Below are 25562 nucleotides of genomic sequence, written 5' to 3' on the forward strand. Positions count from 1 at the left end.
GTGAGCCGGTGAAGGCAACAAAGCTGGTCCCAACTCCTATTGCTACTCAGGTCAAAAAGACAAGGATTTGCCCAAAACTGTTTCTGAATAATTCATGGAAAAATAGTTGTGAATACCCTCCCAGATAGAGGAGCCACCTAGGAAGAAAGAACAGCCAAAATGGGTAATAATGAGGAAGAGAGGTGGGACACAAAAATTGGGAGCACTGCTCAGGGTAGAGTTCTTGATCCCCCTGGACCATTTTGTTGCTGTTTTTTGTCTGTTTGCTTGATGTTTGATTCTGTTGCCAATAAACCGACTTTCAAAATCACTCTCCACAGAGCTCATCCCTCCAAGTTTAGAAGACACTCTCAACTGTTTACTCCTCCCTCTGCTGCCTGCAGTCACTAGTTCTGTGGTCAGACCTCAGAGATACCCCTCAGATGCAGGCTGCCTAGAAAACTGTCCTCAGCTGGTGGCCAGACCAAGGTCTCCCAGGCCAGGCAGGAAATGCTGTCTGTCTCAGGACAGCTGCAGGCTCCTGATACCTGCTGTCTCTGTCTCTGCCAACGTGTGTTTCTATGCTACCACTTCTAATTTTTCAAAAGACACTGTGAGTGGAGATGTTTATGAAAAATCTCCCAAATGTGTTTATATTGGCTCATCTTTGTACACACATTGTGAATGGTGCTCTCTGTGTTGACAAATACTATTGCTCACTAAGTCCTTCCCCACTGTTGGTGGGAGGGCTGGGATTGCACTGGGACCTGTGATGATGGCTCCTCTTCTGGGAGGCTCATGTGGATCTACTATCCATACACCAGGCTTCAGAGTAGACTGTGAGGCCTGATGTCCCATGTCTCACTTTCCTGAAGGCAGATTTATGCTCTGACCTGGCCTCTGTAGGTGTTAAGCCCACTGGGCCTGTCACCCCCTCCAGTCCCTGCTCTCCTCTCCCTGCATTCCTGCTAACTCCACAAGTGGTCTTTGCCACACATCACCTCCCCAACGGGGCATTGTCCAGGTCAGACCTCTGTGAGATCGCCCACAATGCCCACCCTGTGATTCACCTTGGACAGGGCCTTGCCTCAGCTGTTCTGTGAGCTCTTCCAGGTCAGAGATTCACAGTCTCACCATCTTTGCAATCCTGAAGATGAGTCCGGGACCATCCATCCGGTCCACAAGGGCTTGACAAATAACTAATGATGTTTTGCCAAAGGAGGCTGCAACAGAGCCCTCAAATACATGTGACAAGAACTTCACTGATGGAAACAAAATGTTTCTCCATTGAGAGAAATTACCTGTAGAGCAGCTAACCTAAGAGGTGGGTATTTTAAGAACTCATCTGTCTTAACACTCAGTTATGGAATGCTATGGCTTTTCTTGATTTATATATAATCTTTTCACTTAAGCAGTTATTGCAGCCAGAAATTCTATATCGTATGGGGGAAAGCATATTTCCACACATTTGGTGATGAGGGTTCAATTTTCATCACATGTTTTCCTAGAACTTCCCTTGGCACAGAGAGCAAGCATTCTGTTCTCCTCTAGAAAGTTTTTGCACATAAGTCAGCAATAAACCAGCAAATTACATGAATCCTTCTCCCAAGCAGGTAATGATTCCCATCCCATCCCTATTTTAATTAAAGATAAATGATCCCTACAGATAATAGAAGCACTGTTTTCCTATGAGTCTGGATGCTGAAGGCTTTGTAAGCTGGACCAGCAAACACTTGCCATCCGAAGCAACAATGATCTCTCAGTGTCTGAGGTTGGAGAATCAGGCTCTGGGGGTGGGGTGGACAGAGGCCAGCTGTCCAGAGCAGATGATATCCTGAGCATAGGTGGCCTTGAAAAGCTTCAAAATGGAATTTGAATTCCCTCCCCCAAAACCAGTGAAGAAGGAGGTCAGCATGTATTTAGCACCTAGCATATGGTGAGCATGTACCAGGCATTTCCATGCATCCACCTGACAGGCATTTAGTGGGCACAGGAGAAAGACTGTCTGTGAATAAGCATTAAACTGTACCCAGTGCTCTAGGCAAGGACAAGCCTGCCTTTAGAGAATACACAAGAAACTGGGTGCAGTAACCCAGGCTGAGGATTTAGAAAAAGACTCCTGTGGAGCTGTCATTAAAGGTTAAGACCTGAATGGTGAGGAGGAGTTAGGGGGTCAAGGCAGAGAGAAAAGGGAGATGTGTTCCTGATGTCAAATGCTTTGGGGCCAGAGGCAAGGAACCAGCAGGACAGAAGGCAGTGCAACTGAATGGAGCAAGGGTTGGAAGAGACAAGAGGGTGAGGATGGTGGCAGGAGCACTGGAACCTATCCTGACAACCTTAGGCAGCTAGTGAGATGTGGGATGGAGACGGAAGCCCTGGAGGTGTATCTGGGCTGGCTGGAAGCAGGAATCCCAGCTGAGGGGCTGGTGACCTCAGAAAGGGCCATGAATGGAGAGATATATGCAGTTCTGGAAGTATGTAGGAGGCAGAGTCAACAGGCCTGACTGCTTCCTTGGATATGTACAATGAGGCAACGGAGTGGGGAATGTGGGGATGAAGCACCCCTCCCTCTGGCCCAAACCCCTGGTGGACTGAGAGGCTATTGCCAAAGTAGGAAACAATGGGTGAAGGATGGATTTGGGAATATAGGTGGGATGATGATGAGTTCACATTTACTAGATGAGCTAAATCCATGGGTTCCCCTCCCCATGCCCTGGTTCCCATCATTCCAGAGCTGATGACCCCATTTTGGCTATCATAGGCCACGTCAGAGGAATTAAGGCCTGTGGTGCAGTGTCAACTGATGACAGATGGGAAGTTGATGGATGAATGCTCAGCATCTTTGTCTCTTGGTGGGACAGTCTGAGGCAGGTGTCCTGCACACTCTCTCAAGGCCCTAGCAGGCCTGTTCGCCCAGTAGCCGAGGGGTTATCTTGATGTCCAATGCACCATTTTTTGGCACTTTCCATTCCTGTCTCACTTCCACTCTCCTCTACTGGTCCTCTTGAATTCTTATCTTGGGGCCTATTTCTTGGGGAGGAAATCTAAGGCATCAGAGTATTTCCAACAAGCCTTTGAGGTGCTGCCATCACTTCTGTAGAGACAAGAGAACCAAATGAGCCACTTTGTATTCTACAAGCTCACAAGTCTATGATACTATTGAATGGCTGAGCTCATTTCTCTTGTCAGGACTTGCAGAAGAGGTACCTATTTGCCTTTACATACCCAAACTGAAGCCACCTAAAGAGATGGAAGCCCTCCTAGGCCAGCCAGAGCAAAGGGCACCATGCTGGTTTGGATGAACATGTTTTAAAACCAAAATTAAAAATAGACTTATGAAAGTCAATTCTCTTTGAAAAATCAGAAGCCGCCTTATTACAGGGATGGGGAGTGTGTGATCATTCCCACAGGCTTCGTGTTCTTGGTCCCCAAGAGAGGGATTCCTCACTGCTAATTGATAAATTTGCAGTCTGGCTACTGAGAACAGTCTCAGGTAGGATATTGTAAGCCTGACCTCTAAAAGATGGATTCTCTCATGAGTTGGGAATCAATTAGGTTTTCTGGCCTCTAACACACAAGGTTAAGACTGATTCGTCAACTCTTTGACAAGAAGATGAATGCCCCCCCCCCCCAAAATTTAAAAAATAAAAAATAAAAAATAAAATAAAAAAAAGAAGATGAATGCCCCCAATGGCCTCTGGGATTCAGAGACTGTGTCTCTGGTGGTATCCTTCATATTCTACAAGGTCATCAATCCTCACAGTGAATGATCTAAATACAACCAGAGAGGATATGTCAGTGAAGGAGAGGAATGGGTGGAATTTGAACCCAGGTGTATTGGTCTCCTCACTCAGCTAGAGTCACAGTGACACATCACCTGAGAAGCTGGGAAGACTGCAGACTGAAGGCCCTCACCATCTGCTCTCACATCTGAAAGGTATGCAGTATTTCAGGAGGATTACAATTCTGCTGCTCTCTTTTGTTATCACTAGTATTTTATTCATTTTAAAAAAAAATAGCAGCATTATTCAGATATATCACACACTATAAAAACTCACCTAATTTTTGAAGTGCACAATTCTGAGAGTTGTAGGATATTCGCAGAATTGTGCAACCCTCACTGTTATCTAATTCCAGAACATTTTCATCATTTCATATCCAGTAAGTAGTCACTCCCATTCCTCCCTCCCACAGCCCCTGCCAACCACTGATCTACCTTCTGCCTCTATGGATTTGATTATTATGGACATTTCATATAAACGGAATCATACAACACATGGTATTTATGTCTTCCTTCTTCCACTTCACATAATGCTTTTCATGTTGTTGTATGTATCAGAACTTCACTCCTTTTTATGGCTGAATAATAATCCATTTGAGGGATATACTGCATTTTGTTTACTACTTCCACTGAGGGATGGTTGTTACCACTAGAGTCCTGCGTTACAGGGAGCTAACTATGATTGATCTCTTTTGTTGAATGGTTGATAAAAGAGTACATTCTTCTTCCAGCAAATATATCATGAGATTGAAAGTGTCTCAAAAACAAAACAAAGCAAAACAAACCCTCAGCCTGCACCTCTGGAGTGAGGAAAAGGCATTTCACATATGGCTGGGAACACAGAGTGACAGACAACATAGATGTTTGGAAGCAGAGGCGGGGTCTCTCAAACATTAGCTGGACCAGAGAAACCTCACTGGCAGGCAGGCCACGTGACCTACTGATGGAGAAGACACTGCAGACTGAGCCTGCCTCCTCCCTGTGAAATAGAACATGCAGACACTCGAATATAGAAGATGCTTTTGTAGATCTGAGTTTCAAGTCAGAATAAGGCAGCCCATGCTGCAGCCAAAGCCGCCACTATGAACAGGATCTGAGCAATTTTATGTTCTATCTGCTTCTACCCCTTACAACATACATCATTTTTAAAGAATCCTAGCATGCTCCACGAGGAATTATACATTATGAATACGGTAGAATTACACATGGAGAAATTGGGATTATACATTACAGGTTGCATTTTTCTCAAACTTGTCTCTAATGTTTAATTGATGCTTTGCTCTTAGGAAATAACTAGAAAAAATAAAATGTAAGTTTTGAGAACCAATGTTGTAAGTACAGTGATTTCCAAACAAAGGCATGGACACAGAGGACAAATGGAAGTACTCTGTCTCACTTTTTTTTTTCCTGAGTCTGTAACAATTCTAGAATAATTCTGTCTCCTGCCCCCTCCCCCCTCCACTTTCCCCTCCCACAGGAAGATTTAAAGATCTGTACTGTTGAGCTTAGGATTTGCTTAGTGTGGAGTGTTTTTACAAAGTAGGATCTAATATCTGTACCTCTGCAGCTGATTAACAACCTCATATGCCAAAGATTTTGTGTAGTAACAGTTACATTTAATACATAAAACAACTTTTAGGAGCAGCATCTCCAAGTAGAAACAGAGCAAACTATGCAACTGATGTGGAAAATTAACTAATTAGCAGATTAAGCCAGGATGCTTTGGATGTCTGACAGGAATGGATTGCTTCTAACACTTTTAATCCCTTCTCATACAGCTCAATTAAGGAAACCATTAGGGCACCAGGTGCTGGGTCTTCCCTACACCCCAACACTGTTAGATACCTTTTGTGTAAACAGAAATACTTCCCTCCTGCTAAGCAAATGATGTATGTGTTTCTGCCAGTGCCCAAGTGTTGAGAGAAAAGAGCTGCTTGCAAATCCTCATTAAAACAATTAAAATTTGCCTTTGGCAGAACACATAGAAAAGCCTGTGATTTGGCAGTGGAAACAGTTAATGAAGCATTCAGAGCCAGATCAGTTATTGTTATTTAACATTTAAATGGCACATTACAATTGCAGAATGCTGTACCATGGAACTTATCACTTTTGGTGACCTGGGACTTCCTGTACACAAGGCCAATCCAAATGTCTACTAGTAAGTAAGGCTTTGTCACAGTACCGCCAAGGAAGAGTCTGCAAGAATTCTAAATCTGGTTCATTAATGATCAGGGAAGTGCAGAAGAAATGCTGTGATACTGGAAATGAGAAAACCTGCGTATTAGGGTTCTTGTTGCCTATAAAAGCTATGCCAACTTGCTTTAGCTTTGTGAGTCTCCATCTCAGTTTTAAGGAATATGTTAAAGGAAGGTGGCTTCCTCACCAATAGCACCTACATGTCCACCTCTACCAGTTCTATTACACTCATCACCTTTAGTAATGTCATCATCCTACAATCACTACCACTGCCTTCACCACCACCACCACCACCACCACCATCACCACCACCACCTCCATTACTACTGTCAACACCACCACCATTATCATTATCACCATCACCATTACCACCACCATCATCTCCATCACCACCACTACAATCATGACCCCTACCATCACCATCATCACTGCCACCACCATCACCACCACCATCATCTCCATCACTACCATCACCACCACCACTACCACCATCATCATCATCATGACCATCACCACCACCATTTTGACCACCATCATCTCCATCACTGCCATGACCATCTCTACCTTCCTCACCTTCACTAAGACTTCACCATCTTTATCACCACCACTATCATCATAACCACCATCACCACCATCATCATCATCATCCTCAACACTAATACTACCACCAAGAATTGGCAAACTGTAGCCCACAGGACACATCCAGCACACACGTTTGTATAGTTCACAGGCTAAGACTGCTTTTTACATTTTTAAGTGGTTGAAGAAAAGAAGTATATTCCAAGACACATGAAAACCATAAGAAATTAAAATGTCAGTGTCCACAAATAAAATTTCACTGAACCACACCTACATCCATTCGTTCATATATGCCTATGGCTATTCTGCACTAGAAAGGCAAAGTTGAGTAGTTGTGCAGAGGCCATATGGTTTGCAAAGCCTAAAATATTTATCTGGCATTTCACAGAAAAAGTCGACTAATTCCATAACCCCTCCCATACCACCATTACCACTACCACCACCAACAATCACTGCCATTACAATCAAAAGCAGTGACATCCCCTTCGCCAACACACACACACCACTCTATGGTTTGGAGATATAGAGGCTACACATGTGGTGTTGAAGAATTCAGTGAGAAGACTGTGAACGTGGATACATGCTCAAGCAAGAAGTCTTCCTTCCCACCAGTGAGTGAGAGAGACAGAAAGCCTTGAAGTTATTCTTGTCTCTAAAATTCTTGTGGGTAACCCATTATTTCTGGAGGGTGCTACGGTGACTTCACCTCTGAGAATTTCTAACCACAAGCCTGCAGTCACACTTGGATTTCACACTCTAAATGCGCCTTGAAAAATGCAGTTGAACACTTCATTTGGAGTGTTTGGGACAGAAAGTTTTGCACCCTACTTGGTAGAGGCAAATACAAATCCTTTCTGGAAGAATGTGTTAAAGACAGGCCTCAGAAAATGTCCATAGACACTGTTAAAAAAAATCTCAGTTTGAAATTAAATATTTAAGAAATAAGCCACAATTAACAAGAGAGAGAAAAAATATCACCAAATTATATCTCCATGACTGCAGCTATTGATACTATCAGATAAAGGTTCATAATATGTTTAGAAACAAAGGACTGAGAACCCTAGAAATAAAAAATACATTTGTCAAATTAAAACCTCAATGAACAGAGTGTTACTTGTAGCATTATAGCTGACTAGATGCTCTGAGGGCTCCCTTACTACAAAATGAAACCCTGGATTAGAACACACTTTGAGATACCACTGGTTGAGAAAGAAACAAGATTACCACCATCCCATAAAACATTACTACAAGGGGCAGAATTGCATTGATTTAAAATGCCAATGGTAACAAGGATAGTAAATTATATAGTCTTGGTAAAGACACAAGACCAAGATGTTGAGACTGAATCCCCATGCTCAGCTAAGATTCTTTAATGGAAGTTCTCAAATTCAAGCATGCCTTAGAATAACCTGGAGGGCTTGTTAACCATAAAGGTTGCTAGGCTTCACCAGCAGAGTTTCTTAATCACTGTGGAATGGTAACAAAATTTTTTGCTGCTAAGAAGTTCTGGGTAATTCTGATGCTGCTGATCCAAGGTCCAGACTTTTAGAATCCTAATTCTGAAGGTTCTGACATAGTGTTAAGTAGCCCCTGGCTATCACAGAAATAGAATCAAACCTCTGTGGTGAAAACTCCCCAAATTTAATCACATAATAAAATCAAGCAAAGAGCTGACAATTAAAGATCAGTATGCACAAAAGACTGCATGGCACTGTGAGTGAGAATCAGTAGAAAAAGCATAGCTTTGAGCAATCAAGGATTTAATGTATTGGAATAGTAAGAATGTAGAACAAATAATTTATAAAATATTTATAGAAATAGGTAGAGATACTTAAAGGTGAGCGAATAACAAGAGACTATCAGTAATAAGAAAAAAATGAAAATGGATTGAATTTTAAAAACAGAAACATTTTCAGTTGAAATAAAAACATAAAAGAATAACTAAAATTTAAAGAGCAAAATAGAGATAGTTGGAGAAAAAATATAACCTAGAAGTTAGATTTATGAAAAATGTAGGCAGATCTCCGAGATATTGTGGGTTTGGTTCCAGACCACTACAGAAAAGCAGACATGCAAAAAAGTGAGTCAAGTCAATTGTTTGGTTTCCCAGTACATACAAAAGTTATACTGTGTTATAGCCTATTAATTAGGTGATAGCATTGTTCTAAGCAAAAAACAATGTATATACTCTAAAAATATGTTATTACTAAAAAAATGATAACCATCATCTGAGCTCTCAGCAAGTCTTCCTGATGGTGAAAAGTCTTGCCTCGATGTTGGTGGCTGCTGACTGCTCAGGGCGGTGGTCACTAAAGGCTGGGGTGGTTGTGGAAATTTCTTTTTTTTTTTTTTTTTGAGAAATTTTTTTTTTAAATTTTTTATTGGTGTTCAATTTACTAACATACAGAATAACCCCCAGTGCCCGTCACCCATTCACTCCCACGCCCCGCCCTCCTCCCCTTCTACCACCCCTAGTTCGTTTCCCAGAGTTAGCAGTCTTTACGTTCTGTCTCCCTTTCTGATATTTCCCACACATTTCTTCTCCCTTCCCTTATATTCCCTTTCACTATTATTTATATTCCCCAAATGATAGCCAAACTGTGGAAGGAGCCTCGGTGTCCAAGGAAATTTCTTAAAGTAAGACAACAGTGAAATGTGTCACATCGATTAACTTTCTTTCATGAGTGATTTCTCTGTACCAGGTGATGCCGTTTGATAGCATTTTACCCACAGAAGAGTTTCTTTCACAAATGGAGTCTCCTCTCAAATCTAACTGCTGCTTTATCAACTAAGTTTACATAATATTTTAAATCCTTTATTGTCATTTCAATAATCTTCACAGCCTCTTCATCAGGAGTAGATTCTACCCCAAGGCAGAACTTTCTTTGTTCATCCAAAAGAAGCAACTCTTTATCTCTTCAAGTTTTATGAGATGGCATCAATTCAGCTCCATCTTCAGTCTTCACTTGTGATTCTAGCTCTCTTGCTGTTTACACCATGTCTGTAGTGACCTCCTCAACTGAAGTCTCAGAACCCTCAAAGTCATCCATGAGGGCTAGAATCAACTTCTTCCAACTCCTAATAATGTTGATATTTCCATAAATCACAAATGTTCTTAGTGGCACCTAGAGCAGTCAAGGCTTTCTAGGTTTTCTATTTATTTTGTCCAGATACATCAGAAGGATCACTATCTATGGCAGCTAGAGCCTAATGAAGTATTTCTTAAATTAGAAAACTTAAAAGTTGAAATTACTCCTTGATCCAAGGATGTTGTCTTAGCAGGCATGAAAACATTAGTCTTGTTGTTCATTTTAATAAGTCTTGAGTGGTTAGGTGCATTGTCAATGAGCAATAATATTTTGAGATGAATTTTTGTTTCTGAACAGTAGGTCTCAATGGCATGCTTAAAATAAATCATGTTGTAAATAGATGCGATGTCATCAAGCTTTGTTGTTTTATTTAGACAGTCCAGGCAGAGTAGACATAGCATAATTCTTAAGGGCCCTAGGATTTTTGGAATGGCAAATGATCACTGGCTTCAACTTAAGTTACCAGCTACCAGCTGCATTAGCCCTAACAAGATGGTCAGCCTGTGCTTTGAAGCTTTGAAGCCTAGGCATTGACCTCTCTTCTCTAGCTATGAAAGTCCTAGATGGCATCATCTTCCAATAAAAGATTGTTTTAATCTGCATTGAAAATATATTATTAGTGTACCCATATTTTTAATTATCTTCATGAGATCTTCTGGATAACTTGCTGCAGCTTCTACAGCAACACTTGCTGCTTTACCTTGCAGTGTCATGTCATGGAGACAACTTCTTTCCTTAAACCTCATAAGCTCAACCTCTATGAGCTTCAAACTTTTCTTCTGCAGCTTCCTCATCTTTCTCAGCCTTCACAGAATTAAAGAGAATTAGGGCCTTGTTCTGTATTAGGCTTTGGCTCAAAGGAAGAAGTAATAAAGAAAAAGTTTGGAATAGTATGAGAATTAGCAAAATGTGACACAGAGACATGAAGTGAACAAATGATGTTGGAAAAATGGTGCCCATAGATTTGCTTTACACAGGGTTGCCACAAGCTATCAATTTGTAAAAAAAAAAAAAAAAAAAAAGCAATATCCATGAAGAGCAATAAAATGAGATATGTCTGTATCCATAATGCATCATTAAGCCAAAAAGAATTAGGTAATATAAATAGGTTGTTAAGAGTATGGAGTTTAGAATAAGAAAGTTCAAGCTACATCTATGAGGAGTCCCAGAAACAAAGAAGAATCTTGGGGAAAAGAGAAGTAATACTTGAAGGAATGTCACCTGTGAAATTTTCAGAACTGAGGAGAAACACAAAATTACTGATAAACTCCACACTGACATGCTGTCTTTAAACTGATGAACACAATATTGAAAGGTGATTCTAAATGCAGTCAAAAGTAAAGGGCAGATAATTTACACAGCAATGACAGACATCCAGCAATTATAGAAGCCAGGCCACAATGGACTAGGATCTTTACTATATTGAGAGAAATTACCTGTTAGCTCAAAACAGTATACAATAAAATTATCTTTCACAAAATGAAATAAGACATTTAAATATAGACTTAAAAAAATCCCAAGAGACTTAAGCCAAAGGAATTTTAAAGGATGCACTGCAGATAGAAGAAAAATAATGCTGGCCCACTGCTTAAGATGGAAAGACTGATGAGCAAATAAACCAATAATGTCTTTGTGAATTCAAACAAATAATGACTATATATGCCCCTTCCAATAGTGAGGTTTATTTAAAAAGTTAAACTAAAAATAAATAAATAAATAAATAAATAAATAAATAAATAAATAAATAGTTAAACTATGTAAAAAAAATAGTATCTCCATCAGCACATGGGTGATTCTAAGGTCATTTAAATGTTTCAGAAGTATGTTAAAATATTCATGTTTCGACTTAGATCAAATATAAGAATAAATTTCAAGGATAAGTGCAAAATGAATTGAAATAGTTATGTACATTTCAAACCAGGAGAGAGAAAAAAATCACTAAGAGTGAAAACAAAAAGCACAACAAAAGTGAATAAAAACAAGGTAACAACAAGTAAAATATATTTGGATTCACACTAGGCAAATACTAATTAAAATCACCAGTTAAAATAAATTTTTAGTCTGGATTTAAAATGATATCCAGAAATATGTTATTTATAAGAGACATGCCCAAAGCATAAGTGCACTGAAGCACTGAAAGGAAAAGGATGGAAAATACATGTACAAGAACAACAAAAAAAATCCTAAGCAAAAGATAAGGAACCCAGCAGAGTTTAATGATTCTAAAACAAAGCAGATATTAAGTAGAAAATGTTACTACATAGTTGCTACATAGTAAGAGGTTCAATTCATTAGGTTGAATTCTCAACTTCCATGCACATCATCCATTAGGATCATAGTATATACATAACAAAACAAAATTGACAGAATTATGTGATATCTTCACCAGCAGAACAAGAGACTTCAAAACACTCTCTCAATTATATTAGGAAATAAAGAGACCAAAAATAATAAAGACATAGAATATTTTTAAAAAACAAGCAGTAATAATTTTCAGCAAATGAACTCCTATAAAACTCTGGATCTAACAATTAGAGACTAGAGATTCTTCTAGGCACCTGGTTTCTTTCTTTTTTTCTCTCTCTGTTTCTCTTTATCTTTCTTTCCATCCCTTCTTCTGTCCAACCAACCCTTCCTCCCTTCCTTCCAAAAACTGATCAAGTAGTAGGCCATGAAGTGCCAATAAATTTCAAATAATTACTATCTTATAGACCACTTTCTCTAATCACAACACAGTTAATATACAAGTCAATACATTTCATAAAAATCATATCCATTTGCAATTGAAAAACAAATGCTTTCTTAATACTGGACAAAAAAAAACAAAAAAAATGTAAAATTATTTGGAATCATACTGCAAAACTACGTATTAAAACAAAATACAGCGGTTTGGCGCCTGCCTTTGGCGCGATCCTGGAGACCCGGGAGGAATCCCACCTCGGGCTCCCGGTGCATGGAGCCTGCTTCTCCCTCTGCCTGTGTCTCTGCCTCTCTCTCTGTGTGACTATCATAAATAAATAAAAAAATTAAAAAAAAAAAACAAAATACATATCAAAACCAATAGATGCAGCTGAAGCAGTACAAGAGAGAAACGTAGGCTTAAATGAATATATGAGGGAAATAAAGGCTAAAAAGGAGTGGATATCCAAATATATAAATTAGATAAAAGGGAAAGAATATATATGACAGATGGTAATAAAGATAAGAGCAGAAACTAGTGAAATACTAAGCAAATATACAACACAGAGAATCAACAAAGTCAGAAGTTTTTTCTATAACACCAAGCCTCCAATGAAACTAACCAGAGAGACAAAACCATATCCATAAAGGAGCCGTGATTCTTTGCAAGAGGGAGCACTGAGCACACATCATTTTTCTCCCTTCTCTTAAAGACCTCAATAAGATGTTCATAAAAGATTTTAATAGAAAGGAAAACAGTAATAAATACTTAACAAAATAAAGAATTTTAAAAAGCCACAGTAGATGTTGAGTTGCACCAACTGCTGAAGAAGGAAAGTCAGTGGAAACCCGAAGAGGGAGCTACAGCCCAGACTGCAAGGAGGTGGCTAGTGGCTGAGGGCATAGAGGCATATAGGCTGACATTGGACTTTCCATTACAACAACCCATGCTGGAAAGACAACCCAATAATTTCTTGTGAGCTGTCAGAAAAATCTGTTAAGTTATGCACTCAACCAAACAATCATCCAACTGTGAACAAAATTAAAAAAGGAAACAAAACATCAACGACAAATATTTTCAGCACTCAGAAAATTCATTTCACACATTCTCCATAAATAAGTAACTTACAAATTTACTCCAGAGAAAAATACATAGTGGACACCAAGGAAGTGGAAAATCAGGGATAAAATACACAGTGAATAACTCCAGAAACGAATAAAAAGAAACCTCTGTATGGCAGGTGTCTATCAACAGTCTGTCCAATTTAGGACAAATCTGTAGACTTTCCAAAGGCCATCTTCTGAGTAGGAAAGACCAAATAGGTGCAAAACTGGAAGATACAGTTATGCTGGGAAGAAGGTGCAAGTTTCTTCCCTCAATGTTGAAAGAAAGTAATTTAGAAACTCCAGAAAACACATACACACACGCACACACACACACACACACACACACACACACATATACACTCACATTCGGAAAAATTGTTTAAGAGTTCCATAGATCCAAATACAAAGTAAAAGCAAAAGACATCCACTTGACCTAGACACGAAAAATATCTTTTTTCTTCTGGTACAGGAGGGTCATAATACCAGAAATCAGAATCAAAGAAATATAATTTCATCACTATGACTTGGGTTTACAATCCTAGTACTCATAGAATCATGATGATAACTGTTTAATAATTTAAGATTTGGAATCTACATAACTAAAAAACAGATTTTAAAAGTTACGAGTTCCAACAAAGTCACCATCATCATCATCATTTTGACCAGACACCTAAGTGCTAAACACCGTGCATCTTTATGAAGATTACCTTGTTTAATTTTCAAAATAACCCTGAAAAGTTATTTATTGCTGTTCTGTTCATTTCACTGATGTGCAAACTGAGGCACCAGGAAGCTACGTAACTTGCTCAGTGTCTTCCCCCTGTAAGCAGCAGAGTCAGATTTATTTCCAGGAAGACTGATTTTAGGGTTTGACTCATAGCCACTAAGCTAGACTCATTCATCCTAATGTAAAAGTGAGGACACAGCCAACCTTAATGGTAAGGCAAACAGAAACAAAGGAGGCAGAGTTAACAAGCCTGCCACCCCACCCTCATCCTGTCTGGTAGGAAGACAGGAGATGGAAGTTTAATGATGTTCACTTAAACATATAATAGAACCTATGGGAGAACTCACAATTATACAACACCGAAATGTCAGAGGAGATGGGCAGTGGTGTTAGTGAACCACATACTAATGTTTCCTATCCTGTCAAAGTAGGAAACCCATTGGACAGAATCCAAAGTCAACAGATCAAGAAGTAACTGGATGAACACGGCAGTCAAGATATGGCAGTAACTGTCAAAAGAAAAAGGTGAACAGGAGTTGCCTCTGGGAAGTAGGTTGGGGATATGGAAGAGTATGTTAGAGTCAAGGTGAGAGGTTTAGAATTTTCATTATTCTTTTTTGCATAATACTTCATATTTTATATGCCTTTCTTATCCTAGCCAAAATAGCCACACACAAAAATACAAAGCAAATAATTTTTTAAATCATTTCATCATGGAGAAATGAAGTGTATTGCTGGTATATAAATGTAAATGTAAAATGGCACAGATCCTGTGGAAAATAGTCTGGCAAGTCCTCAAAAATTAGGCATAAAATTTCCTTAAGATCCAGGAATTCTATTTCTGGGTATATACCCCAAATAACAGAAAGCAGGGTCTCAAAGAGATACTTATAGACCTTGTTCATAGCAACATTATTCATAAGAGTCACATGATGGAAGCTACCCAACTTCCTATCAACAGATAAATGAATAAACAAAATGAGAGATATCCATACAATGGAATATTATTTAGCTTTAAAAAGGAAGGACCCTAAGACACATGCTACAATATGGATGAACCTTGAAAACATTATGCTAAGTGAAATGAGCCAGACACAAAACAAATACTACATGATTCCACTTACATGAGGTATTCAGAATAATCAAATTTATAGAACAGAAAACAGAATGGTGGTCATCAGGAAATGGAGCAAGGGAGAAATGGGGAGTTATTATTTAATGAGGACACAATTTCAGTTTGAAATGATGAAAAAGTTCAAGAGATGGTCAGTGGTGATGGTTGTACAATGATGTGAATGCACATGTGTCACTGAACTGTACACTTTAAAATGGCTAAAATGGTCAATTTTATGTTACATATATTTTACCACAATAAAAAAATCACTTTCTTCAAAAGCCAATAAAATATGGTACCTTTGAACTTATTTGAATTTAATATAAATAAATTGGCTCTTTTGCCATTTTCTGGAAAATACAAGAAGCTTTGAACATGTTAATTCTTTTTTTTTTGAACATGTTAATTCTTATCACAATCTTCCAACTTAGCACTACTATCCTTATTTTAAATTATATATAATATAGAAAATATTGTTAGTTATAATTATACTAAATACATATAATTAAACCCTGTAATAACTTATTATTGCTTCATACAGCCAATATTAATTTAGACTTACCCATACGCATAAAAGCATGCTCAAGGAAAACCTTGTCATATTTCATAAAGTCTCAGTAGCTGTAGATGGTAAGATACATCTCTATTTCAGAATTTCAGAAATATTAAAATGTGAAAGGAATGTACATGTTAAAATTGGAGAAATATGATATTAAAGAGAAAATAAGCTAAAAGAGAGAAACTCAGACTGTAACATTTACTTAGAAAGTGAGTTAGTCACTAAATAGGGGTCATCTGTAGCAATTATATTCCGTGTTTTGTGTGGTGGCAGGTGTATGTGTGTTTGTGTGTGCAGGAAAAAGAGAGGAAGAGGGACAGGGGAGAGGGAGAGAGGAATCCACTATGTACCAAGGGTTCCTCATAGATCAGAGTTTCATGAGGAATATAAACTATCAAAGGATCAAAGAAACCACTTGGCCATCTCTCTGTGTCAATAGTTAAGACACAGCACAGAACTGGGATAGGGAATGGTTGTTGCTAGGATCTATTCCATGGGAAAGGGTAAAAAAGGAAATCGCAAGAATAATATGCTTCTTACCTTCCCAAGTTCACATAAGTGAATCTCAACGTGAAGACATGACCATCCCATCATTCACATCAAAAATCATCTACTAAGATACGTAGGATGCAGCTTGAGATTCCAAGAACCCACAAAAAGCAAAATGGTAGAATGATTTGCTATTTCCCATGTGCCAGTTTTACTAAACCTCAGATATGCTAAAATAAACTAAAAGCAGAAAAACTAAAAATGATATCACCTTGCAGTGTTCTAATAACTAAGTGCTTCTTTAATATAGAAACACAATTCCTTTATTACAAAGATTCAGAAATAAATGCACAATCTCATAGGTGGCATCCACGGTCTATCTTCCAATTAATTAGCATAATAAACTCTCAGGCTGCTTCCTGAAATTTCATGCCAAACAGAGGGCGAGCTCAGCCTGAGAAACACATACGAAAAATCAGTAGCTGAAATTAATTCATCAGAGTTCTGACACAAAAAATGAGTCACATTTCAACCAAGTGCTCCTATGCTAATATTTCAAGTTTATGCCCATGGCCATTTACTCTTCAGTTATTCTCTGCCTGTCAGTGATGGCTTTCACAAACCTAGTGAAGGTCAAGGAACACAAATTGGAATGAGGCACATGCTCCAGAGAACCTGCTGGGCCAGGCTTGGTTCATACTGGGGTGTTTGGACCCTGGAAGGGTAAATAAAGGCTTTAGGAGAAAGGGGTGGAGATGGCCCTCACCACAGGTCCCCTGGCTGCTTCGATGATTTCATTGCATTATCAACAGATAGGAGCTGGTCTTTTCATAGGTGAATTCCTTAATGTTCTCTGGACTAGGCCTTAAAGAGGGAAAACATAGTGTTAAGAGATATATTCAAGCAGTGAATATGTTGAGTCATATATATGACAGCTTTATGGCCCTTATGAATCAGAGCTCGGCAGGAAATCAGAGACTGGGACATGGGCAGGGACAAGCAGCTAGTTGTTCCTGCTGAAGGAGCTTTAGAAGAACTGAGGAATTTGGAATGAGGGATTTCTCTTTGACAGAAATTGTTCACCCCCAAGAGGTAAGAATACTGAAGATCAGCCCTGTTGATTGCCGATGCTCTATTTCCAAGAGAACATGGAGAACCCCCCCAAACCATGTTTCTGCGCAAGAAGCCTACTGCAGTTACAAAAGTCTTTACTTCTGAGCAAGTGCTCATCTTACCAGTGGTGGTCTCAGCTCTGCTTGGTTCCTTTGCCTCCTGCACACAGGTTACTGAGATATCCAATTATTGAACTCCATGTGTTTCTCCGCAATATCACACCCATGGCTGCTCCCTCCCCAATTGCTCCCGAGAATTATTTAGCACAGCCTCAATCCTTTAAGAACTTTCTCCTTCCTACAGAGGATGCTCCCAAGATTCTATGTTGTCCATCTGACTTGCTGCAGTAGCTCAATATAAGCAATTTCATTTGACTATAGGTGCTCCTGTTCGTCTTCAGCTGGTAAGCCTTGACAGAAGTGAACCTCAAAGTTAGAAAAAGGAGGCACCATATAATGCTGGATTATAAATGCTAACACAGGGATGAGAATAATATTGCAAGCGCCAACTTAGAGACTGAACACAGAACACACTCCCCCGCCGAAGGTTCTAGCCTATTTCAGTCCTGCTGAAACAGACCTGTTGTTGCCAGATCTTTGGATTTCTCAGGAGAAATCTGCTCTAATCATGGCGGCTTACTATACAATGTGAAACCCTCCTGCGACACAGTATCTAAGCATGTTATGTAACACAGCAAAGATTCCTTTAAAGGCATAGATGAGCTCACAAGAAAGGTAGGGAAATATTCAGGGGCAAAAATTAAAGAGAAGTGAAATCGAGAGCCTGAAATGCAAACTGATGCTTCTGCATCCTTGGGGGGAGAGAGGTCAGTCTTGGTTAAAAAACAAAACAGCAACAAACCCAAGAAACCAAAACAAAACAAAATGCATTGGGTTTTAGTGATCATGTAGACAGAGGAGACAGTCTTTAGATTTCCTCAGAGAGAGAGTAGGACCTGAGACCCCACATAAAAATGGGAACTCCAAAGGACAACCATATCCAGTAAAAGTGCTCACTTTGTCCCATCAGTGCAATGAGGAAGAAAATAGAGCTTGGTCCACTTGGCCTGAGACTGGAAAAGTTCTCTGCTAGAAACTCAATATCACGTGGCATTGGGGTTTGGAATTTTACTGTGCATGATAAGGAAACCATAAGCTGAGAAACTACCATGAAATAGTGGTCTCAAGTCAGTGATCTCCAGGGGGCACCTGTGCCACAATACCTGCACCTCAGGGAATCCTCAAGCAGAATTTTCTGCTTGAGTTCCGGTGAAGATGGTCACAATTTGGAAATCTAAAGTTTACTAAGAAATAGTCCATGATGAGCCTGAGTCAGCAGATAGAGCAGTCGCCCAAGAACTTCAAATAATAAACACTAAGATGGAGGTAACAATAAATCTCTTTGAATATATTCAAGAAATACAGGAAGGAACTAAATCCACATAGGAAAAAACCCTACATGATCAAGAGGCAAGGGTAATTTGGAATGTCCTGAAATAAAAATATATATTTAATTTAAAAGATGATGGGCAAGCAAATGAGCAAATAGGTACTATCTGGTGAGGGAATTAATGAACTGGAATGTGGAATTAATGATAACTGGAATTTAGCATAAGATGGAAAACATGAAAGACAGATTAAAAGGTAGGAAGAGGGATCCCTGGGTGGCGCAGCGGTTTAGAACCTGCCTTTGGCCTAGGGCGCGATCCTGGAGACCCGGGATCGAATCCCATGTCGGGCTCCCGGTGCATGGAGCCTCCTTCTCCCTTTGCCTATGTCTCTGCCTCTCTCTCTCTCTCTCACTGTGTGCCTTTCATAAATAAATAAAATAAAATAAATTAAAAGGTAGGAAGATAAAAATGGCAATGTCCCTCAGTCAACTGGTAGAAACTCTAGAATAGACTGGAGATTCCAGAATGAGAGAATACTAAGATTGGGGAAGAGGCAATGTCTAAAGAGATTTGAGAATTTATCAGAACCAATGAAAGATGTGAATTTGCAGGTCCAGAAACACAAAATACAAATTAAGTAAAAGGTATTCCACACCTATAGATCTCATAGTAAAATTATATAAAAATATGATCTTATCTGGGGAAAAAATATATAGTTTTCCTACAGGAAAAAAGCAAACCAAGAGTAGATTTCTCAACAACAGCCCTATGAATTACACAAAAATCAAAAATAGTTTCAAAGTTCTGGAGAGAAAAAACATTTTCAACCTAGAATTCTCTACCTAGTTAAACTATTAATTCACCAATAAGAATAGTCTTTGGCCAAAGACTGAGAGAATAAACCACTGAGAGATCTCCACTAAAAGGACGACTAAAATGTGTCCTCTGGACCAGAGGAGATCCAACACAGAAGGCAGAAATTAGATGCAAATATAAGGCAATTGAGGAATAGGAGTAATCTTTAATAAGCACTTATAGAAAATAATAGCAACAAGAGCGACAATAATAATGATGAATTTTAGCACTGACAAAAGTGATGAGGAACTAAAATGGTAAACAGTAATGTAACATGGAGGGATGCCTGGGTGGCTCAGTGGTTGAGTGTCTGCCTTTGGCTCAGGTCATGATCCCGGGGTCCTGGGATCAAGTCCCACATTGGGCTCCCTGCATGGAGCCTGCTTCTCCCTTTGCCTGTGTCTCTGCCTCTCTCTGTGTGTCTCTCATGAATGAATGAATGAATAAATAAATAAATAAATAAATAAATAAATAAATAAATAAATCTAACATGGAAAGTGGATTCTAGGATCCTTATACTCTCAAGGAGAAGGATGTTGATCGCATTAACTCTGGAATTTGTACATTAAGGAATGCATATTAAAATTTTAAGAGTAGTATCTAATGATATAAAAAGTATACATTTTAAATAAGTTGAGGAAGAAGAGGGGAGCCTGGGTGGCTCAGTTGGTTAAGCTGACTCTTGGTTTCAGCTCAGGTCATGATCTCCGGTTCTGAGATCAAGCCTTGAGTCAGGCTCTGTGCTCAACCAAGGTATCTGCTTGCGGATTTGATCTCTCTCTCCCTTTGCCCCTCCCCCTGCTCTCTCTCACTCTCCCTCTATCTCACTTTCTCTCTCTCTCTCTAAAATAAATAAATGAATACATCTTTAATAAGTTGAGGGAGAAGAAAAGAATAGAGTTCAAGAGAAACTAGGATCTATATTTTAAAATGACAATTGAAGTGTGTGTGTGTGTGTGTGTGTACACGTGCACATGTGTGTGCACACATCCCTTGAATCTGTCTAGGAAATAAATAAAATATACCTATAGAACATCAGGTTGTAAACTCTAAATGACAGATGTCTGTACCAGGGTTTCTGCAAAAATTATGGGGACCCAAGGACATCATACAGGAAACATACTCCAAAGAGATTTACACATCAAGCCAATGAAACCCTTCATATATTTTATTTATGGTCTTTTTACACTCTGTTAGTTTCTTAAATCACTATGAATTCATTCTGTTGCAGGACTTGGCATCTGGACAATTGAGTTTTTATTTCTTATTGACCTGATAGCAATAATCTTAATTTAATCTTTGGGCTCCTTACTTCTTCATCTATTTACTTCTTCCCTCCTTCAATTCTCACAATTATTCCACTGTGTGCCTGTGGGGCAGGTGGGCTGGGAGCCGGAGCAACTATACCTTTTTTACTATTTTGAAGAACTATATGTATTTAGTTCCTAATTCTTAGTCTTGTTTTAACATTTACTTCCTCATTTGGTTTTTGCTTTTACTTTATTTTTTTAAGATTTTATTTATTTATTTATTTAGTTATTGATTGATAAATTTATTTTTTATTGGTGTTCAATTTGCCAACATACAGAATAACACCCAGTGCTCATCCCGTCTACAATCTTTAACTTCTGGGTTTTCCCTTTTGTTGGTTCAATGGATTTTTTTTAACATTTATTTTAAATCTCTTTTATTTCATAAACCTTTTCCTTCATTAGAGCTTTTAAATTATCTGACATTTAAATATTATCCCCCTTAATTTTAACTTTCTACTCACCCATTGTTACTATTGTGTTAATGTCTTCACTTTCTCCCACCTTTCTTTATCCCCTCCTCCTCTCCCGCAGTTTTTTCCTTTTTTGCTGTTTTTTTTAAGCACACATTAAGTGCCCTGAGGAGATCCAGATCCTTCCCTCTACTTGTGCCCAAGTGGCTCCTTGGTGCTGAGGTCCTTATGAGGGAGCACAGCTGCCTGCTGACTTACCTCCTGCTTAGCGGTTCTTGGATCTGTGGGAACAGTGCACCTTCTAACCATCGACCTGGACTTTCTTGGCAACGAGCTCCTTGTGTGGGATCCACATTCTGGGCAAACTGCCCACAGCATATCTTGGACAAGGAGGAGCGAGACGGCCAAAAGAGGCCAGCGCACACTGCTTCTCTCCTGTTAGGATGGTGGAGAAGGCTTGGCCAGGCTGCAGGTAACCTGCTCACACCTGCTAATGTTTCTCTCTCTCTTTTCTCCATTGGAGAAGTCCTCAGAAGCCATAGGAGGAATCCACAGCCTCACTCACACCTCTCTTGTGTGTTGAATAGGCACTTCCTTGTGGGCCTGGAGGTGCATCCCTCTGGGCCCCTATGCCCCCATGCTCACACCAGTCCAACCATGGCAAGGTTTGGATTCCTGCTGGTGCCCAGAGATGGGCTAGGAATAGGCCTTCATGCAAAGGAAGAGCTTAAGCAGTGAGCTCCAACAGCATCTCCCAGAAAAGCCTGGGCTTTCACCATCCAGGAGTAAAGTGATACTATTATTCATTCGCTCCTCCCTCGAGAACCACTCGGGAATATAAATGATGAATTGAAAAAAGTTGAGGCATTTCTGGTGTTGTAGATGCTGATGGTCCCTGCCTGTACACTCTCAGCACACCCCCCACAGCATTGCCCTGATGTACCCTACTGCAGGCAATGTAAGGTACTGGTCTTGGTCCACATGCTTGGTGAACTCGGGAGGAAGTCCGTACCCCTAGGAGCAGCCTCAGCCACTGTGGACGAAGAGGTGGAGAATAAATATACCATGCCTGGACTGTAGGTGTCAGAACTCTGAAGAGGTCCTATTCCATCTCCTAGAACTCACCCAGCAAGACTGACCCCAGCTACCACTCACCTGTGCCGGTGGTGACTCTGGACATAGAGCTATCAATTGCTCTCCCTTTCTTGCTGACTTTTCCACTCTCTGCTGAGTCATTTCTCAAGAAAGCCACATACACACAAACTCTTGTCCTAGGGTCTATTAGCCCAATTTCTCCTCTGGACTGGATGAGGGGCCACGCTGCAGGCTGCCTCGCCCCCTACCCAGCTGTTCTCCTTGCTTGGTAGACTTGCATCTGCCCCTCCCATGAGACCTGGGTGACAATGTGCAATCTCTGTCAGTTCTGGGAACTGTGTGGTCTGCTGTGGGCCATGCTCATTTGGCTCAGTAAGTTGAGGAAGAGCCACTGCCCTGAAAATCACAGCATAGCCGACTTTAAACAAGCCAGAATGAAAAAGCAGGCATTTTGGTTTAGGTGAGGAAAGTTTCTGGATTGCTGGACACAGATCCTCTGCAGCAATAAGGCCAGACTGAGACTGCAGCTTCCAGATGAAGGCCTTTCCTGGTGCGTATTCATATTATGTGACTTCCAGAGACTTGGATTTTGGAAAGTTTATAGTTTGAGACCTCGTTTCTCTAGCTTTCAAGGAGAAAAAGGGTGACTATATACCAGGACATTGGCCACTCTAGTGGCATCAGGAGGACAGCTGTCACATTCTCCAGGTCTTCAAAGAGATTTCTTTCTTTCAAAGCTGGCTTGGTTTGCTGATGACTTGGATGTACCACTTCACTTGCATTTTTTCTTTCTGGGTATGAGAGTGTGCTGTTTGGACACATGGCATGTTTTGGGTAAAGGTTTCACTTTACCTTATTCCATGTATCCTTGGTCTCAAAACCTGATAAAGATAGGGATGTCTAGAAGACAGACCTCTCACTAGGTGTGCTTCCAGCCACAGCTGCATCAACCTAGATGGAAAACTCCTCCTGGAGGTTACTGATGAATGGAACTAGGTGGTGGCAAATTGAAACAATGGGATAAATTGAGGGTATGGAGGGACTAAATTATACCCCAGGCTTCATGGTCAGCATTAAGATTATATCATAGGTCTCTTTTATTTCTGCCATGCTGGGGCACTTATTCTGGACTGGTTAAAAAAATAATCTCCCTGTAGCAATGTTGTTCTGAAGCTGGCTTCTGGCTGGGCCATGACATTCAGCAGGATATAGAGAGGGAAGCCATTGAGAAATGGTGAAACTTTTAATTATATGTTACTATCCACACACTTAAAAACTTGCTTCAAGTGCTACAGGGTAAGGTCTAGCCTCTTAGGTCCTGTGTTGGGATTTCGATCACCTCAATAAGCCCTGGCCTCACTATGCTGTGGTGTCTATTTCTGGTGTCCTCAGGAGGATGCTTTATTCTGCCATCAGCAGACACACCTTAACCTGGTGGATAGAATACTGTATGAAACCACAAATGTGCATGGAGGCCACTTGGGATTCTACTTAATTTAAGTTTTATTAAAAATGTTGCAGTGTCACTGAAAAATCAATCCCATGGTATAAGAAACTAATTTGGATACCTCAAATCTACCCAATTTAGCTTCAAGGTTAAGTGAAGAGGGCAGATCTGGGGCAGGAGTGTATAGGAACCAATATGGTTCCCTCCCCACCATTCCACTGAGAGAACCCATGGCCTAAATGTCAGTGAGTCAAGAAGATACATTCACACCTCACAATGCTTGACTTTCAGAAACACATGACCCCTTGGCAACTTCCTTCTCCAGATAATTTTGCCCATGGCTTCTCTAGCTGCCCTGTCTCCTGTGTTTCCTGCTCCCTCTTCAGGTCTTCCAACATAGTCTCTACCAGGTAATTCTTCTCTGTCCAGCATTCAAATGTTGGATTTAAATCTTGTCTCACTCATCAGTATCCTTGTCATCCACGGTGCCAAATACCACCTGTGTGCCAATAACCACCAGATCCCTAGAATCCCCACTGGAACCTTTCAAAAGCATCAGACTGAGAGCACCAAACCCTTGGCTGGTCCTTCACCTCACCCTGTGTCTGTGAATCACTACCTGTCCGAGTCCCAAACCTTGAAGCTCTTTGTTATCACTACCTCCTCAAAATCATGCCATGGACAAGTCTTGCTGATTCTTCCACTCATCTCCCTTGTCATCCTGTATCAAACTATTACCATCTTTCACCCAGACCATCTCAACATATCCTAGATCTTCCCTGACAGCCATTGCTATGCAACAGCATAGGGGTCTTTCAGCTATGTGATCAATTTTGTGACACCCCTATATACATTCCTTCAGTGACACTGCTCCTATGGTGTGCCCCAAAGACCTTAGTGTACCTTAGGAGACCCAGCATAAACCAACCCCTGCCTTTCTACCTCCATCCCCACCTTGGCTCCACTTCCATCCCCAACTTTCTGTTGGCCCCCACTGCCTTTCTTTTACTACTTTGAAGTGAAAGTTAGTCTTTATGAACTATAGACTTCAAGTTTAGAGCTTGATCTACCCTTAAGAAAACTGAAAGCTAAGAATTTCCATGCAATAAACCCTAGGACCCAGCTCACCAGGAGCCTTACAGCCGTAGACAGAGACCCACAGCCAAGGTTAGGGCTGGCCAGCACACAGGTTGGCTGATTGTTGCCCAGCCCAGCTTGCGGGGGTCTCTTCCATTTGTCTCAATCTCCACTATCCCCCATTTTCTTTCAATTGGCTTCTTTAAACATTTTTTTGTTATTAATGGGCTATTACATATGTCATCTATTTGATCCTTGGATGAGATACACCACAATGTACAGTGCACTGAAACAAGCCATCAGAGACCCACACACCATGAATGTCTGCAGAGCATAGAACTGCCCTCATTCAATCCCACGGATCCACTTTGTAAGGAAAAATCCTGATGACATGAAATTTCTTCAATCCAATTATTCAACAAATACACACTGACCACTTGCCCTGTAACAGATGCTGTATCCATGTCGGGGGTACGTCAGGGAGCCAGCCAGGGCCCTTTGTCCTTGCCAAGCTTATGGTATACCTAAGAATGGGATACAGACCATGAATTTAATTATCTATG

At 40.2% G+C, this 25562-nt stretch overlaps 1 protein-coding gene and 1 long non-coding RNA gene across 11 annotated transcripts in view; one reads left to right on the forward strand and one right to left on the reverse strand.

Moving 5' to 3' along the window:
* Positions 1-25562, reverse strand: part of SYNDIG1 (synapse differentiation inducing 1) — a 187993-nt gene that overhangs the window by 115412 nt on the left and 47019 nt on the right. The window lies entirely within an intron of this gene.
* Positions 1066-25562, forward strand: part of LOC140614364 (uncharacterized) — a 45569-nt gene continuing 21072 nt past the window's right edge. For 2 of the 4 annotated variants that reach the window (XR_012015259.1, XR_012015262.1), the window contains exons 1-3: positions 1066-1303; positions 3834-3916; positions 14569-14723. This is a non-coding gene — a long non-coding RNA (uncharacterized lncRNA). Of the gene's footprint in view, positions 1304-3833; positions 3917-14565; positions 14724-25562 lie in introns of all 4 variants that reach the window. The other 2 variants (XR_012015261.1, XR_012015260.1) reach the window with 2 other exon arrangements.

Source organism: Canis lupus, chromosome 22, assembly GCF_048164855.1.
Source record: "Canis lupus baileyi chromosome 22, mCanLup2.hap1, whole genome shotgun sequence".
NCBI classification, from domain to species: domain Eukaryota; kingdom Metazoa; phylum Chordata; class Mammalia; order Carnivora; family Canidae; genus Canis; species Canis lupus.